The sequence below is a fragment of the Rattus rattus genome, chromosome 6 (assembly GCF_011064425.1).
Source record: "Rattus rattus isolate New Zealand chromosome 6, Rrattus_CSIRO_v1, whole genome shotgun sequence".
NCBI classification, from domain to species: domain Eukaryota; kingdom Metazoa; phylum Chordata; class Mammalia; order Rodentia; family Muridae; genus Rattus; species Rattus rattus.
In genome coordinates this window covers 41,229,660-41,246,826 of record NC_046159.1, presented here as the reverse complement: position 1 = coordinate 41,246,826, position 17,167 = coordinate 41,229,660, and positions in this window count along the sequence as shown.

Sequence of the window (17,167 nt, the reverse complement as noted above, 5' to 3'; positions counted from 1 at the left end):
TCTTTTGTTAAATATAGCCATTTTCACTGGAGTGATATGATTTCTCCTTGTGGTTCTGATCGACATGTCTCTTTTTCCACCATAGTGTCATTTAGCATTTTTTCAAATCCACACTGTCCACATCTATGCCTTTTTGGAATAATTTCAAGCATCTGACTTAAATTTCCGGGTTTTGTTTTTTACTGTTTAATGGGGTTTGAGTTCAGCACCTTATGGGCACCAAGCAAATCCCCTACAATAAAAGGGACTCAGATCCCAAACTTGAGTTCAATTCCCAGCAACTCTTCTGCCTTGCAGAAAAATAACGCAAATCAAATAAATTTTTTTTCAAACACTCATGGCACCAGGACACCATGCCTCTATCCATACAAGCATTTGAATGACAATAGATGTCTTGTATGGAAACCTAAGAGTATTGAAGACCAGGTATGGGCAGGGCCAGGTGCGAGAGGCAACTTGCTGCATTTTCTGAGAAATATTGCTGGGATTGAATTCTTTAAATAAAAACTTTTCTTAAAATATGTTTAACAATATTTGTCACTAAAGAAATAAAAAAATAAGATTAAAATATCACAGCAAACCTATTACATTGGTTAAAATTTTCTCTCTCTTTTTTATATTAGATATTTTATTTACATTTCAAATGTTATTCCCCTTTTCAGTTTCCCATCCATAAACCATCTATCCTATCATCCCTTCCCCTTCTTCTAGGAGGACGTTCCCCCACCCAACCACCCACCCCTTCCATCTCCCCGCTCTAATATTCCCCTACATGGGGGGCCCAGCCTTGGCAGGATCAAGGGCTTCTCCTCTCTTTGATGTCCAACAAGGTCATCCTTTGCTACATATGCAGCTGGAGCCATGGATCTGTCCATGTGTACTCTTTGGATAGTGGTTTAGTTCCTGGGAGTTCTGCTTGGTTGGTATTTTTTAAAATCAGCTTTATCATTAATCATTTCTAACAGGATATAAAATACTACACCTGATTTTCAAGATACTTCCATGGTTTCTAACAGTGTTAAAACTGTCTTACCTTGCAATTCAGTAATAGCACCCTTAATGTCTGCCAAGATGATATAAAAGCTCAAGAATACAAAAAGCCACCAAGTAGTATTTCTATTTTTATCTATAATCACACCAAAAGAGAATCAAACTTTTTTTCCGTCTGTATAATAACAGATAACCAAACTCTGAATTGGTTATATGAAATTGCTTAACATACAAGAAACCCTAAGGTCAATTCCTAGGCTCATATAAACTGTACATGTTGAGAACATGTCTATAATCCTAGTACTCAAGAATGAACAAAGAGGAGGATCGGACATTTCTTGTCATCTTTGGCTCCAAAGCCAGTTTGAAGTCAGTCTGGAATTACTAAGAATCTACAAAAGAGATGATAGAAGACAAAAAATAAAACAGGAAGCAAGCAAGTAAATTAGTAAAGAAGGAAGAAATATTCTTGCAAACTCTTCGCAAATGTAAACTGTCAAACAATGAAAGTACAATGATATGTATTTTCAAAACTTCATATTCATACTATTTCTTTTTTTTCTTCTTACTTTTTTTTTATTAACTTGAATATTTCTTATATACATTTCGAGTGTTATTCCCTTTCCCGGTTTCCGGGCAAACATTCCCCTCCCCCCTCCCCTTCCTTATTGGTGTTCCCCTCCCCATCCTCCCCCCATTGCCGCCCTCCCCCCAACAGTCTAGTTCACTGGGGGTTCTAGTATTAGCAGGAAGGGCTTCCCCTTCCACTGGTGCTCTTACTAGATCTATGAGGTCAGAGTCCAGGGTCAGTCCATAACATACTATTTTTTAAATGTATATGGAATTATAAGAAAGATAAAACTGTGTGTGTGTGTGTGTGTGTGTGTGTGTGTGTGTGTGTGTGTGTGTGTGTGTGTGTGCATGTTAGAACCATAAGTAGTCACCATGGTTGGGAGCAGAAAATTTTGAAAAGGTTAGACATAGGAGAATTTAAGGTCACATAATGAATTTTACATAATACTATAAAGATAGATCCTAGCCACATTTCATTTGTCAAAATTAATAGCACTTTAATGCAGAAAGAGCAAAACCTAAGGGAAAATAATTCTATTTGTGTACTTAGAAAACTCTAGGATTATTGAAATCTGTACCACAACTTCTAAATGTATGTATTTAAATTATATGTAGTAAACTATCTGCAAAGTATTGGGACATTGGACTTAACTTACTATAGCTAAGTAGGTATTTTAAAATTATCAAAGCATAAAGAAATTGTGCATAAGCAACCCACTCCATAAAAGTAGGTTTCATACAGACTGGTAGTCAATCTAATCACACATGTGCACTGGAAGAGAATAATCAAGTTCACAGAGATGAAATTTCCTCAATGGATCCTTTAGATCTAAATGACTCCAAGAATTGGCATATATTTTTATTTAACGTTGGTTCAGATAGAATTTGTACATGTAGATAAATTATGGAGTTGATAGATTATATATCAACTATATATATATATATATATATATATAGATAGAGAGAGAGAGAGAGAGAGATGACAGACAGATATTAGGTTGGTAAAGAAGAGATACACAAATGATTGGAACCACAGGCACTGGTACATTTCCACAGCATTTCAACTGAGAAGGTCTCAGTGCTCAGATTTATCTTTGAAGAGATAATAAGGTTGTTTGATGAAATTTCTGATTCTAAGGATAAAAGAAAGTGCATGCCACCAGAACTTACACCATTTGTGTAGAAATACAAAGTAAAGAAGTGCTAAAATGTTCCAATTCTTGAGTCCACACAAGATAGCGAGCTTGTCAAAGGACAACTCATACCCTAGCAATTTAACCAATAGAGCAAGTAGTCGAGCATGATTTTATAACCCAAAGTGCAAGTTAAATTACTGAAAGCTCACACACAATAAAAGGAATGCCGAAGAAGGGACAAGTCTCTTATCCAGAGAAATCCCAAGTTCAAAAAGTACAGCTCTTGATGATGGCGTGCATCCCGTTCCTCCAGTATGCACAGCCTGGGTTCAGTGGGTGCCAAAGTGCAACATGTAAAGGAAGAGACTAGCTCTACAGATGAAAGTTCAAGTTTGTAGTGAAGCTGACCATCAACAGTGCTGTCCTGTTGATACAATGTACGTTACACCTGTGAGTCAGAGAGAGCGATTGACACAACTTTTTGCCTGTATGGTAGCATGCTGGGCTGAAGCGAGTTCTATTCCTGTCTGACATCCTTTTGCATAACCTCCATCCCAAGGTAAGCATAAGAAAATCACAAAAAACCCCAATTTAAATATATTTGATTAGTGTGTAAGACATTAATTTACAAGCACTCCTCAGCACTGTCCAAGTCTTCAGAGAACAGTTGGATAAATAGTCACAGTCAAGGGAAGCTGGAAATTTGGCCTGAGTCCTAGGACTAAGGGACATCAGATCAACTTTAAAGAATTCTAAATAAAGGATATGCTAGGGGGAAATTTATCAATTTTGATTTATTTGATATGGCAATGGCACTATATTAATGTTATAAATAAAGAGACAAGAATGATTACTGGTGAGAGAAAGAATGCAACAGAATGTCAAGCCCACCATGACTGGTCTGGTGCAGATCTTAAAGGAAGCTGATGTGAGAAATACAGGAATTCTTCAGAGTATTCCTTTCAGTGCACATCTACTCGAAAATTGAAAGCTCATTGAGAAAGACTTTCTGTTCCACTTACTGTGTGGTGTCGATCATTCTACTTTCCACTCATCAAATATCATTTTCCTACACTATAAAGTGGGATAATCCCAAGCCTGCTGTGAGGATTATCTGCCAATTTTCTATGCAGTGCCTGGCACATACCAGATGTTAACAAATATTAACAGCACACCACCACCACACATAATTCATTTTGTTTCATGGTCTTTTAAAGACGGTTATTTTAACTAAGATCCATTTCCTCAGGAAGAATATTTAAAAATGGTAACATAATTTGAAATGAGTTCTTAGAGGGAGACTTCAAGAATCTCACAATAGCATCAAATATAATCAATACCTTTTATGAGAATTTTTATAGGAAAAGGCAGGTTCTTGTAATATAGGTGATGATTTATCAAATTAGATCATCAACATTAGGTCTGTGACCCTCATAGAGAAACTGGAAAAAACACAAACAGTTTAAAAACTTGTTTCAATTTGACTGCAGGTTAAAAAAGTTAAAAGAGAACTTCATGAAGAAACCTTTTAGAGGCAGTTTTAACATAAGATACGCAAATATACTATTTTAAGTTCCACCTAAAATTTTTTTCTGGCATAAAGCCGTAGAAAACTTTTTCACTGAAAGATACAGTAAGATGATATATCTAAATAATAGAATAATTATCTTGAAATAGTTTTAACTGCCTAAGGTAGTTCTGCCTTATAAGTCTATGCCAATGCAGAAATAACCTGTTTTTTTAAATAACCACCAATTTTGCATGAAGAAAATCAAAGGTTTAACTTATATTTTATTTAAACATTAATCTTTCCTAACATCTGTCTTATCTAATTATAACCACTTGAAAATGTGTACGTGCTATTATAAACATGGACATGTAACAGGAAAGGAAAAATGTTTACAAAGTAATTAGCATGTCATATCTATGAATAGCCTCATCTTTGAACAAGAGTGTGGCATGTACCATATTGATTTCTTCACAAGAAATATATTTGAGCATCATTTTATCCTCATGCTCATTTTATCACTGAATATATTGTGCTCTAAGAAAGATTACAACACTGTAAACTTACTCCTTAAATACTTCCTTTTAAATCACAAAGTTCCCTCCCCTATGCTAGATGTCAGTCTCACCTTGCTAATTAAGCATTCCACGATTCTCTCTATTAGGAAATGCCAGATGATATCACTACCTGCTACTGCCTACTACGATCGAAGTAACCTACCAGTTTAGTGGCAATAGTGACTCAATCTTGTTAGCAGGAGAAGAACCTGTATCAAAAGTCTTAGACATGTCAGAAGACTCCTCTAAGACTGGATAACTCTGCTTCAGAAAAATCTAGAGCATACCTCTATCTACTACCTTATTGCAGGTTAAGGTAGAAGAAAATAACTTAAATTTCTCTTTTTATCACCATACCAACGTATACCAAAATAAGCTTTCTTACATATTTAACAGCATTTTTTGATATTTTCTTATATTTACTATCTCATATACGAAGATTCAGAAAAGAAACATCAATATTTTCTTTTCTGAATTGAAACCTAACTCCTATTGTAGTATGTTTAGATTTATTATTTTCAAAAGACCAATATAGCTAAAGTTTACAAAAAGCAGACAAGGACAAATTTATGTAAACTGTCAACATGCCCTTCAACCCTGCAATAAGGAAGAATAAATTAATTATTTATAAGAACATGCATTAAACATAATATTGGAAGATCAAGGTATTTACTTCAAAGCATATATTCAAATTGGAACAAATCTTTGAGCTCTGAAATATGTATTTCAGAACAATGGGCTTCCATTTGGTCAAGACTTAGACACAATAAATGAATGCCTATATTCACAAAAGAGTTTAAAGATATTGACAGAGTGTGGGCATTTTAATCAGCCATTTAGCCTATCCATTATTCCAAATAACTGGTTTGATTCATTTCATTTTTATTATGCCGGTCAAGTCAGTCATAACGGTTGAGATATTCCTGGTGTGCAGCAAGAAATCGTGTCATTGACTTATTCAAGTTCATGAGTGCATAGTAAACTATTGAAAATAGGATCCATGGCCTTTCACTAGAGCAGTACATGTCCAAACAAGAGAAGTGGTTTGAAAATCAAAGCACAGCCAAGCACAAAATGTGTTTTGATTTTTAAGTGCAAGACCCAAATGTGTTTTTAGCCTGTCTCTGAACCTCTTTCAGAGTTTGATGTCTAAAACCTTCTCCCAGCCCCCCACGGGATTACGCTGAAGAATGTTTTGACATCTTAATCATTTCCATAACAGCAGATCACAGAAACAAGACAAGCAGTCAAACAAAGAAAATGGTTCAATTGAAGAACGGTTCAGGATCGCCATGGAGAGAGAGGTAGATCTGTGCTCTGCCCAAGAAGAGGATAACCGCCACGTGCATTGGCTGATGGGAATCCCTTGAACAGACAACTGCCGAGACGACTCAATAGAATCTTGTCATGCTTTCTAGAAAAGAAAAATGTTTCCCCTTGTGTCCTGATAAATTTTAACCTTTGTGTGACACCCACCTCCTGCCCCGTCATTCACTTGCGGCTCCTGCTCACTTGTCAGCTGGGACATGAACATTGAGTTCTCAGTATTGATGTATCAATGACACCGAGAAGAAAAGAGGCCGCTATTATGTGCTCGTGGTCGTCAACCTCACAATTAACACCAGTTCCCAACACAACCTATGTAGGAGGAAGGAACTACTAAAATTTGATTATAATGAAAATATCTGGATGCGCAAGATTTTTGCAGAATTGGTAGAAATACAGGTTACCCATGATGTCTGAGTGTGGTAAACAGCGTCTAAGGGTCAGTCATATTAAGAGGAATATAGGAAAGTCGCAGAACAAGAGTAAAATGCTGCGCATAAAACTTGACTTGACAACTGTGCTAGCCATAAAGGCTCGTGCTAACATATCCAGAGAAAAAGGCACTTTTGTAAGCAATTTTATACTCCACATTAACACACACAATTGAAACCTCAAATATAAGGCATATGTTAGGGTATTGTATAAAGAACAATAGCACAAATATTATGAGGAAATATTTGTAGTATATCAGGTAGGGTATCAAAGAATGAACATGAAGTAAAGGAATCATGGGAGATATTAAGAACAAAGCAAAGGACAAGTGTCCCACAGACCTGCCACTGTGTGCTTTGGTCAGTGAATAGACTTAGCAAGTTTACTGGTTGAGTATGGCCAGGCCTTTAAAACCCCAGTTTCATGTCCTTAAAAACACAGAAACATAGAGAAAGGGGGCTCAAACAGATGCAAATGACATGACAAACAAACATGGTAATACAAGAACTTAAAAAACAGAAAACTAAGCACAAAAGCTAGAGAGATGTTTCACTAGTTAAGAATACTGGGTGATCACCAAAACTAGCTAAGATTGATGAAGCTAAGAAGTGCATGCTGTCAGGAACTGGATACAGATCTTTCCTGAGAGACACACCAGAGCATGTCAAATACAGAGGCGAACGCTAGCAGCAAACCACTGAACTGAGAACGGGATCCCTGTTGGAGGAATCAGAGAAAGGATTGAAAGAGCTGAAGGGGCCTGCAACCCCATTATGATGCCAATCCCAGAACTTCCAGGGTCTCAACCACTACCCAAAGACTATACATGGACTAACCCAGGGCTCCAACTGCATACGTAGCAGAAGATGGCCTTGTCGGGCACCAGTGTAAGGGAAAGCCCTTGGTCCTGCCAAGGTTGACCCCCAGTACAGGGGAATGTCGGGGGTGGTGGTGAGGTGGGGTTAGTTGGGGGGACACCCTTATGGCAGAGGAGGACGGGATAGGGGACTTATGGACAGGAAACCAGGAAAGGGAATAACATTTGATATATAACATGTATATAATATATATATATATATATATATATGAATGAATGAATATTGGCTGATTTTTCAGAGGACTTGAGTTCAGTTTTGGCACCCATGTTGAATGGTTCGCAACTGCTTAAAATGATAGCTCCTGGTGACTGCATTCTGTCTTTTTTGCATGCAGACACTCACAGATACATGTGTCCATACTATACACTACTACACATAACTTCAAAAGGATAAAATACAATTTAAAAAGGAAAAACAAATGTGGGCACAGGAATCTTTACAAAAAAATAAATCTCAAGGTGACCTCCAAACTAGATCCGACTCAAGAATGGATAAAAGTAGTGAATGCTCGGTAAATGAAGAAATGAATCATAACCGGAAGAGCCGGTGGGTTGGGCATGTGTACTAAGGACGAGAAGACTGAAAGAAATAAAATGTCTGCCTGATGTGTTTCTACTCCCTTTGGGCAGAATAAGGAAGTCTTCCTTTATCCCTTCTACCTGACAAGTAGGTTAAAGGACTGGATGCCATAAAAAAATGTAAGGAGGTTCATTGTTCACTTGAGTGGGACTCTGTCACACAGTGTTGGTGGGAAGCAATGAGAACCTTCTTCTCCAATTATCATTATTCTCGCCATGTGAAAAACTTCCTTCCTTCTTGCCTGGAGCCTGCACTGATGGAGTTTCCCACAGTGTCAAACAGCACGGCATAATTCTATTACTCCTGCAACTATCCTGACGTATTTATCCCTGCTGCCGTTTCCGATCTGGGAAAGGTGGTTTGAATACAGATGAAGCTACATGATAGGAATATACGTTTTCTTTGTTTTCTATCATCTGGCTAAATTAAATTCCAGGGGGAGAAGCAAGACATCTTTTGAAAGTGTCGCATTCACACACAGATTTGCTCTGAAGATGTTATTCAGACTATGATGCTCACAAATACATATAAACTATTATTTATCCCATGCAGTCTTAAATCTCTAGTTTACTAGGATAATCTGATGCGATAAAATGTACAAGAATTTTGAAAATTATTAAATTCCTCACATTGCATTTAACAGAGTCCCTGAATCTCCCTATTACTTCTTAGGTTTAGAGATAGAATAAGAATAAAAAATATGAATAAGAAAATAAATACAAAAACTCCAAATTGATGTTCATTTCTTACCCAGAATTTTTAGAGATGAATAGAAATTTATGGCTTTCCCAAGTTCTAACAAATAATTACGTCTCAAAATGTGCTTGTTATTTTTAATATATCAAAAACCTTACTCACTGATAATGCAAAAACCCAGTTATTTACTTGTATCATGGGGAATCAGGGACTTCTACACGAGGTACCAAAACACGAAATTAATGAGATTACCAGCAAATGGTCATTATAGCAAGATGGAGCATATGTAAGTTTTTAATAATTCAAAATGCATTTTAAACACTGCTTGATTCATCTCACAATTAACATCCACCATTCTGCTCACAGTTTAACACGTTTTATTTTACCTCTGAGTATTTTATAGAACTTTTTGGAACTTCAAGAAGCTTCTACTTTCTAAAGCATCCTATTTTAAGGGAAAAGGCTAGGACGAGGTGAATTCAATTCCCTATATTTTATTTAATATTACCAAGGAACTGACTTCATAGAATCACATGAATCTTGTTACTTTTTATTACAATGAAAGAAAACGTATTTGTGTGATATCTCTTGAGTATATTTTCTTAGAAATCAAATAGAAATCATTCTATTTTAGTCCATTCAGTCATGTGGGTTTGTTTTCATTCAATCGACTATTTATAAAGTATTTCCAAGAAAGTGCTCCATGTTTTTATCCTAAAGTTTAGAATTGGAGTTTTTCATTTTGAAAAGAAAAAACCAGAAAGACAGATGAACAAATTCTCTAACTTTTAAACTACAAATATATGCCGTGATTAAGCTGCCCAATTAGATGGAATGTGATTATAAATAAACATGTTTTAATGACTTCATGGTATTTGATTACATCAGTCTTCATGCTTATAAAACATATTCTAAAAAAAAAAACTAGAAATATTTAAATAAATATAATGTACATTTGAAGTCATTTATGAATAAATATAAATAAGTCTAGTAACATGACTATCATTAAAAGAAAGTATATATGAAATATACCAATTATCCTATATAATCTGATATACAATTGAAATAATCATTGATATAAAACTATTTTTAAGAAAGAAGTGACCAAATGGTTGGAACTGGAAAATATCATCCTAGTGAGGTAACCCAATCACAGAAAAACACACATGGTATGCACTCATTGATAAGTGGCTATTAGCCCAAAATGCTTAAATAACCCTAGATGCCTAGAACAAATGAAACTCAAGACAGATGATCAAAATGTGAATGCTTCACTCCTTCTTTAAAAGGGGAACAAGAATACCCTTGGCAGGGAATAGAGAGGAAAAGATTAAAACAGACACAGAAGGAACACCCATTCAGAGCCTGCCCCACATGTGGCCCATACATACACAGCCATCCAATCAGACAAGATGGATGAAGCAAAGAAGGCCAGGCTGACAGGAACCGGATGTAGATCTCTCCTGAGAGACACAGCCAGAATACAGCAAATACAGAGGCGAATGCCAGCAGCAAACCACTGAACTGAGAATAGGACCCCATTGAAGGAATCAGAGAAAGAACTGGAAGAGCTCAAAGGGGCTTGAGATCCCTTATGAACAACAATGCCAAGCAACCAGAGCTTCCAGGGACTAAGCCACTACTTAAAGACTATAAATGGACTGACCCTGGACACTGACCTCATAGGAAGCAATGAATATCCTAGTAAGAGCACCAGTGGAAGGGGAAGCCCTGGATCCTGCTAAGACTGAACCCCCAGTGAACTAGATTGTTGGGGGGAGGGCGGCAAGGGGGGAGGGTGGGGAGGGGAACACCCATAAGGAAGGGGAGGAGGAGGGATTAGAGGGATGTTGGTCCGGAAACCGGGAAAGGGAATAACACTCGAAATGTAAATAAGAAATACTCAAGTTAAAAAAAAAGAATATATTTATATTTATATAAAAAAAAGAAAGAAAGAAGTGGCCAAAGATTGGACAATATAAGATTTATAGCACTAAATATTTTTCGTGTTTCCAGAGAAATCTAAAATCATGTTGTAACAAAGAAAGTACACATACATAAAATTACAAAATTCTTTATAACATATACCATAATTTGGCCATTTTGTCATTGGTTTCTTTTACAGAGTCCAAGTACAAGACATTATACATCAATAATAATGTCATTCGCTTTATTCCTGACAATTGACTTGATGGACTCTTTTCATAATAATAATAGTCAAAGTCTTGTTATTTATCCTGTTTTGTTTGTGATTTTGGAGCCATATTTAAATGCTTTCCTCAGTCAATGTGTTTCCCAACAGTGGTACTGTCGTGATAATTTCGGTGAATAATCTTTTACTTTCAGACATGAGAGTCTCAGTTTCTAGAATTACATCTTGATTATTGTTCAGTTTATTCTTTACTCTTTACATCGCTTACCTTTTTTTTCATTTTTTCCAGCTTTTCTGTGTCATAATTTTTTTAGTTCATTGCCTCCTACTCAAAGATCAGATTGATTTGTAGAAATGTTTTTATGGTTTATGTTATTTATTGACATAATCATATTTTTGTGTCTTTTCACAGAGGGCAATTTTTTAAAAAATTATTTTCTCTGCTAGAGACTGAACCCATTGCCTTATAATGCTAGGAAAGTACACTGAACTATGGCTAAACTCCAAACCCACCTCTGTCCTTGTTTACTTGTTTGCCATTTTAAATCTATAGAAGAAATGCAGGGGCTCCTTAGTTAATCATATGGAAAGTAATATTGCAGCTCCCTTCAAATAAAGCAAATAGTGACTGAAGTGCTCACTTTGCTACGATACATTGCAATGTTTGTGAGACTCGGTTGATCATGGAGGTGTCTCTGCCCTTTTGGGCGTGGCACCGCTTTGGCTAGTAAGGAGCTGTGTCTCTGACCCTTTAGTTCCAAAAACTGTGAGTACAGTTTAATTTCTTAAAACTTTCGGATTTCAATTATGTAAGCACTGCATTTGTGGAAAATCTCTGCCCTCTATAGGAATTTTCTGTACTTCCTACATAGATGCTACAATAGGATCTTTCTGGAGCTCCAGACTCCTATGACTCACAGATGTCTTACAGAGACAACTGGTTCTGTGTTAAGGACTACTCTTTCTGATTCCTCAAGCCAACAACACTTTCCTAGCTGATTTCTCTCCTCCACAGTGTATTTTTGCTTTGTGATCTGAGACTTTCTTTGGTATAAGTTCAGAATCAGCAAATAGACATAGACGTAATTCAGGTGGGTTTCATGTAAGAACATGTTCTCTTAATGCAAACTGTGATAAACACCACGTTTAGATGTTTTCCTAAGATCTTAAGTACATAAAGATATCTATGCCCTTGAATAAGTAGGATCTTATTTCTAAACCTAAGTTATGTTGCATGACATGCCTAACTTTGCAAAAGGGAGAATAATTTTCATGCTAGACCTAACCTAATATAAAATCTTATATTAAAACACAGCACTCACTCACACACACACACACACACACACACACACACACACACATGCACATGCACGCACATACACAAACTCAATCACTACTGATCACAGAAGCTTACATTGGAGGCAACCTTTCTGCATGACTTTGTAAAAAGCCAATATTTAGTGGCCTGCTAATGGAGATGCAGCCTCTAGTCACAGAGATGATCACAGCCAGTGACACACATTTTATTATTAATAAATTATTTTAGGTATTTACACCCCAAATTTTGCCTCCCCTACCAGTCCTCCCTCTCAGAGATCTTCACCACACCTCACACCCCTTCACCTCTGATGCTCAACTTCATTTCTCTTCTCTGGTACATCAAGTCTCTATAAGATTAGACAAATCCTGTTGAGGTCAGACAAGACAGTTACTGCTACATATGTACTAGGGGCCTTGGACCAGCCTGTGTATGCTCTTTGGTTTAGTGACTAAGTCTCTGGGAGATCCCAGGGCTCCAGGTTAGTTGACATTGTTGGTCTTCCAATATGGTTACCATTCAGTTCCTTCAGTCCTTCTCCTAACTCTTCTATAGGAGTCCCCAGCCTTAAGTATCTGCATCTGTATCAGTCAGCTGTTGGGTAGAGGCTCTCAGAGAATAGTCATGCTAGTCTCCTGTCTGAAAGCGCAACACTGCATTAGTAAGGGTGTCTGGGATTGGTCCCCACCCATGGAATGGATCACAAGTTGGGCACTGGCCAGCCATTCCTTCACTTCCTACTCCATTTTTATCCCTGCATTTCTTTTAGACAGGAACAATTCTGAATCAAAAATTTTGAAGGTGGATTGGTGTCCCCAGACCTACGGGGGTCTGTCTGACTACTGGAGATGGTCTCTTCAGGTTCTGCATCCCCACTGCGGGGCACCTTGGCTAAGGTCACTCACTTTGAGTCCTGGAAACCTCCCTCATGCCAGGTCTCGGAGGCTTTCTAGAGGTTGCTTTCCCCATGCCCTACCTGTGGCAGTGGCATATATCCATTCATTCTCCAGGCCTTCTGGGCTTTTCTCCTGTCTTCCCCAATATCTGATACTATCCCCCTTCTCCCTCCCTCCTCTTCTCTCCCACCGAGATTCCTCCCTTTCTCTGCCTCCTATGATTATTTTGTTCTCCTTCAATGTGAGTTTGAGTCTTCCACACTTGGCCCTTCCTTCTTGTTTAACTTCTTAGGATTTGTGGGGGTGTATCATAGGTCTTCTGTACTTTTTGACTAATATCCACTTATCAGTGAGTCATTACATTTGGGTCCCATTACCTAACTCGGGATAATATTTTTCCAATTTCATCCATTTATCTGCAAAATTCATGAGGTACTTGTTTTTAATTGCTAAATAGTATTCCATTGTGTAAACGAACCATTCTTTCTGTATCTATTCTTCTGTTGAGTTGATTCTACTTTCTGGCTATTGTGAATAAGGCAGCTATGAACATAGTGGGACATTTTACGGTAACTCACATTGATACTAGATTCTAAAGCATAAGAAGATTAAGGAAAACACAATCCAAGGAAAACAGCAGAATGAGGAGAATTATGTTAAATATTTGGCTTACATTTTATTAGTTTTTTCCATGCTTAAATGAATGCAAATTGGTAAAAGGGAAAAGGACAAAACAATCTATAAGGTTAAAATTTGACAGAAATTGGGAGAAATGAATTATGGGATTTAAGTTACACGTAATTATAACAGACACAAATGAAATGGTGAGGTACAGCATAAGTTGCCCACGTCAGGGTAAGTGGTTATGTTGTAGAGAAAATTCAAGTCATGAAGAAATATTTTTGCCTATTCAAGAGTAAATATATAAACTACCATTCATGCAGACATGAATATATGCTTATAATATGTAATGCGGTTTTTGAAGTTTGCCTGAAGTGATAAAATACAGACATCATTGTCAAGTTGAGGCTCCTAGATTGTTAACCTTAACACCACATGGAAGAAGACAGATCATAAATAGTAGAAATTCATTGTTACAATATATTGCACTGTCAAGAAAATTTTAACTGCTTGTATAGAAGTGATATAAAATCCTTTGGTCATTGATTTCCTGAAGTTATATTTCAATGAATAGTTGTCATAACTGTATTAAACACCACTATGGCTCTTACTCATCAATTTTCAAGTCAGATGTATATTTTGTTGTTGAATGCTAAAAATGACAGAGCTAACAATGTGTATAAGAAGTTCAATTGGTAACTCAAATAAATCATTAGCCTTCCTCTACACAAAAGAGAAACAAGCCGAGAAAGAAATTAGGGAAACGACACCCTTCATAATAGTCAAAATAATATAAAATACCTCGGAGTGAATTTAACCAAGTAAAAGATCTCTACAATAAGAACTTCAAGCCTCTGGAGAAAGAAATTGAAGAAGACCTCAGAAGATGGAAAGATCTCCCATGCTCATGGATTGGCAGGATTAATATAGTAAAAATGGCCATTTTACCAAAAGCGATCTACAGATTCAATGCAATCCCCATCAAAATACCAATCCAATTCTTCACAGAGTTAGACAGAACAATTTACAAATTCATGTGGAATAACAAAAAACCCAGGATAGCTAAAACTATCCTCAACAATAAAAAGACTTCAGGGGGAATCACTATCCCTGAACTCAAGCAGTATTACAGAGCAATAGTGATAAAAACTGGTATTGGTACAGAGACAGACAGATAGACCAATGAACCCACACACCTATGGTCACTTGATTTTTGACAAAGGAGCCAAAACCATCCAATGGAAAAAAGATAGCATTTTTCAGCAAATGGGTGCTGGTTCAACTGGAGGTCAACATGTAGAAGAATGCAGATCGATCCATGCTTATCACCCTGTACAAAGCTTAAGTCCAAGTGGATCAAGGACCTCCACATCAAACCAGATACACTCAAACTAATAGAAGAAAAAGTGGGGAAGCATCTGGAACACATGGGCACTGGAGAAAATTTCCTGCACAAAACACCAATGGCTTATGCTCTAAGATCAAGAATCGACTAATGGGATCTGATAAAACTGCAAAGCTTCTGTAAGGCAAAGGACACTGTGGTTAGGACAAAACGGCAACCAACAGATTGGGAAAGATCTTTACCAATCCTACAACAGATAGAGGGCTTATATCCAAAATATACAAAGAACTCAAGAAGTTAGACTGCAGGGAGACAAATAACCCTATTAAAAAATGAGGTGCAGAGCTAAACAAAGAATTCACAGCTGAGGAATGTTGAATGGCTGAGAAACACCTAAAGAAATGTTCAACATCTTTAGGCATAAGGGAAATGCAAATCAAAACAACTCTGAGATTTCACCTCACACCAGTCAGAATGGCTAAGATCAAAAACTCAGGTGACAGCAAATGCTGGCGAGGACATGGAGAAAGAGGAACATTCCTCCACTGTTGGTGGGATTGCAGACTGGTACAACCATTCTGGAAATCGGTCTGGAGGTTCCTCAGAAAATTGGACATTGAACTACCTGAGGATCCAGCTATACCTCTCTTAGGCATATACCCAAAAGATGCCCCAACATATAAAAAAGACACGTGCTCCACTATGTTCATAGCAGCCTTATTTATAATAGCCAGAAACTGGAAAGAACCCAGATGCCCTTCAACAGAGGAATGGATACAGAAAATGTGGTACATCTACACAATGGAATATTACTCAGCTATCAAAAACAATGACTTTATGAAATTCATAGGCAAATGGATGGATCTGGAAAATATCATCCCAAGTGATGTAACCCAATCACAGAAGAACACACATGGTATGCACTCATTGATAAGTGGCTATTAGCCCAAATGCTTGAATTGCCCTAGATGTACAGAACACATGAAACTCAAGACGGATGGTCAAAATGTGAATGCTTCACTCCTTCATTAGAAGGGGAACAAGAATACCCTTGGCAGGAAATAGGGAGGCAAAGACTAAAACAGAGGCAGAAGGAACACCCGTTCACGACCTGTCCCACATGTGGCCCATACATATACAGCCACCCAATTAGACAAGATGTATGAAGCATAGAAGTGCAGGCCAACAGGAACCGGATGTAGATCTCTCCTGAGAGACACAGCAAGAATACAGTAAATACATAGGCGAATGCCAGCAGCAAACCACTGAACTGAGAACGGGACCACTGTTGAAGGAATCAGAGAAAGGACTGAAAGAGCTTGAAGGGGCTCGAGACCCCATATGAACAACAATGCCAACCAACCAGAGCTTCCAGGGACTAAGCCACTACCCAAAGACTATACATGGACTGACCCTGGGCTCCAACCTCATAGGTAGCAATGAATGGCCTAGTAAGAGCACCAGTGGAAGGGAAGCCCTTTGTCCTGCCAATACTGAACCCAGTGAACGTAATTGTTGGGGGAGGTGGTAATGGGGGAGAGGGGGGAACGCCCATATAGAGTGGGAGGGGGAGGGGTTAGGGGGATGTTTGCCTGGAAACCGGGAAAGGGAATAACATTCGAAATGTAAATAAGAAATACTCAAGTTAATAAAAAAAAAACGTTCAATTGGAGCAAATATTAACTGAAATTTAAGGAAATTATTTTGTGTAGATGCCTGGTAGTCACATGCATGTCACAGGAGTAGTTTATCTACCAACGATCACAGTTAAAATCACAATATGTGCAAGGCGTACAGCTACTTGGGATTTTAATCCAAATGGTTACACAAACAAATTATGCCTTTGAGATGGCCTCCTTGGGTGATTGATAATAAGCAACAAAGAATCTTAAATGATCACTACAAGTATTAAAAAAGAAGGTCAGCATTCATGACAAGCTAAAATAAAGCAACATATTATCTTAGAGGAGTGCAAGGAAACCTCTTTCCAGGAAGTAAGACCAGAACTCAGAGGACGAAGTAATTTTCCAAGCTGAGATGGGAGGAAACAGCAGCGTGTGAAGATCTGCAAATTATGTGAGGTCGGCAAGAGGTAAATAAAGCTTCTGGATCTTACTAGATCACAAAGTACTGTTAAACCCATCCTTTGTGCTCTCCTTGG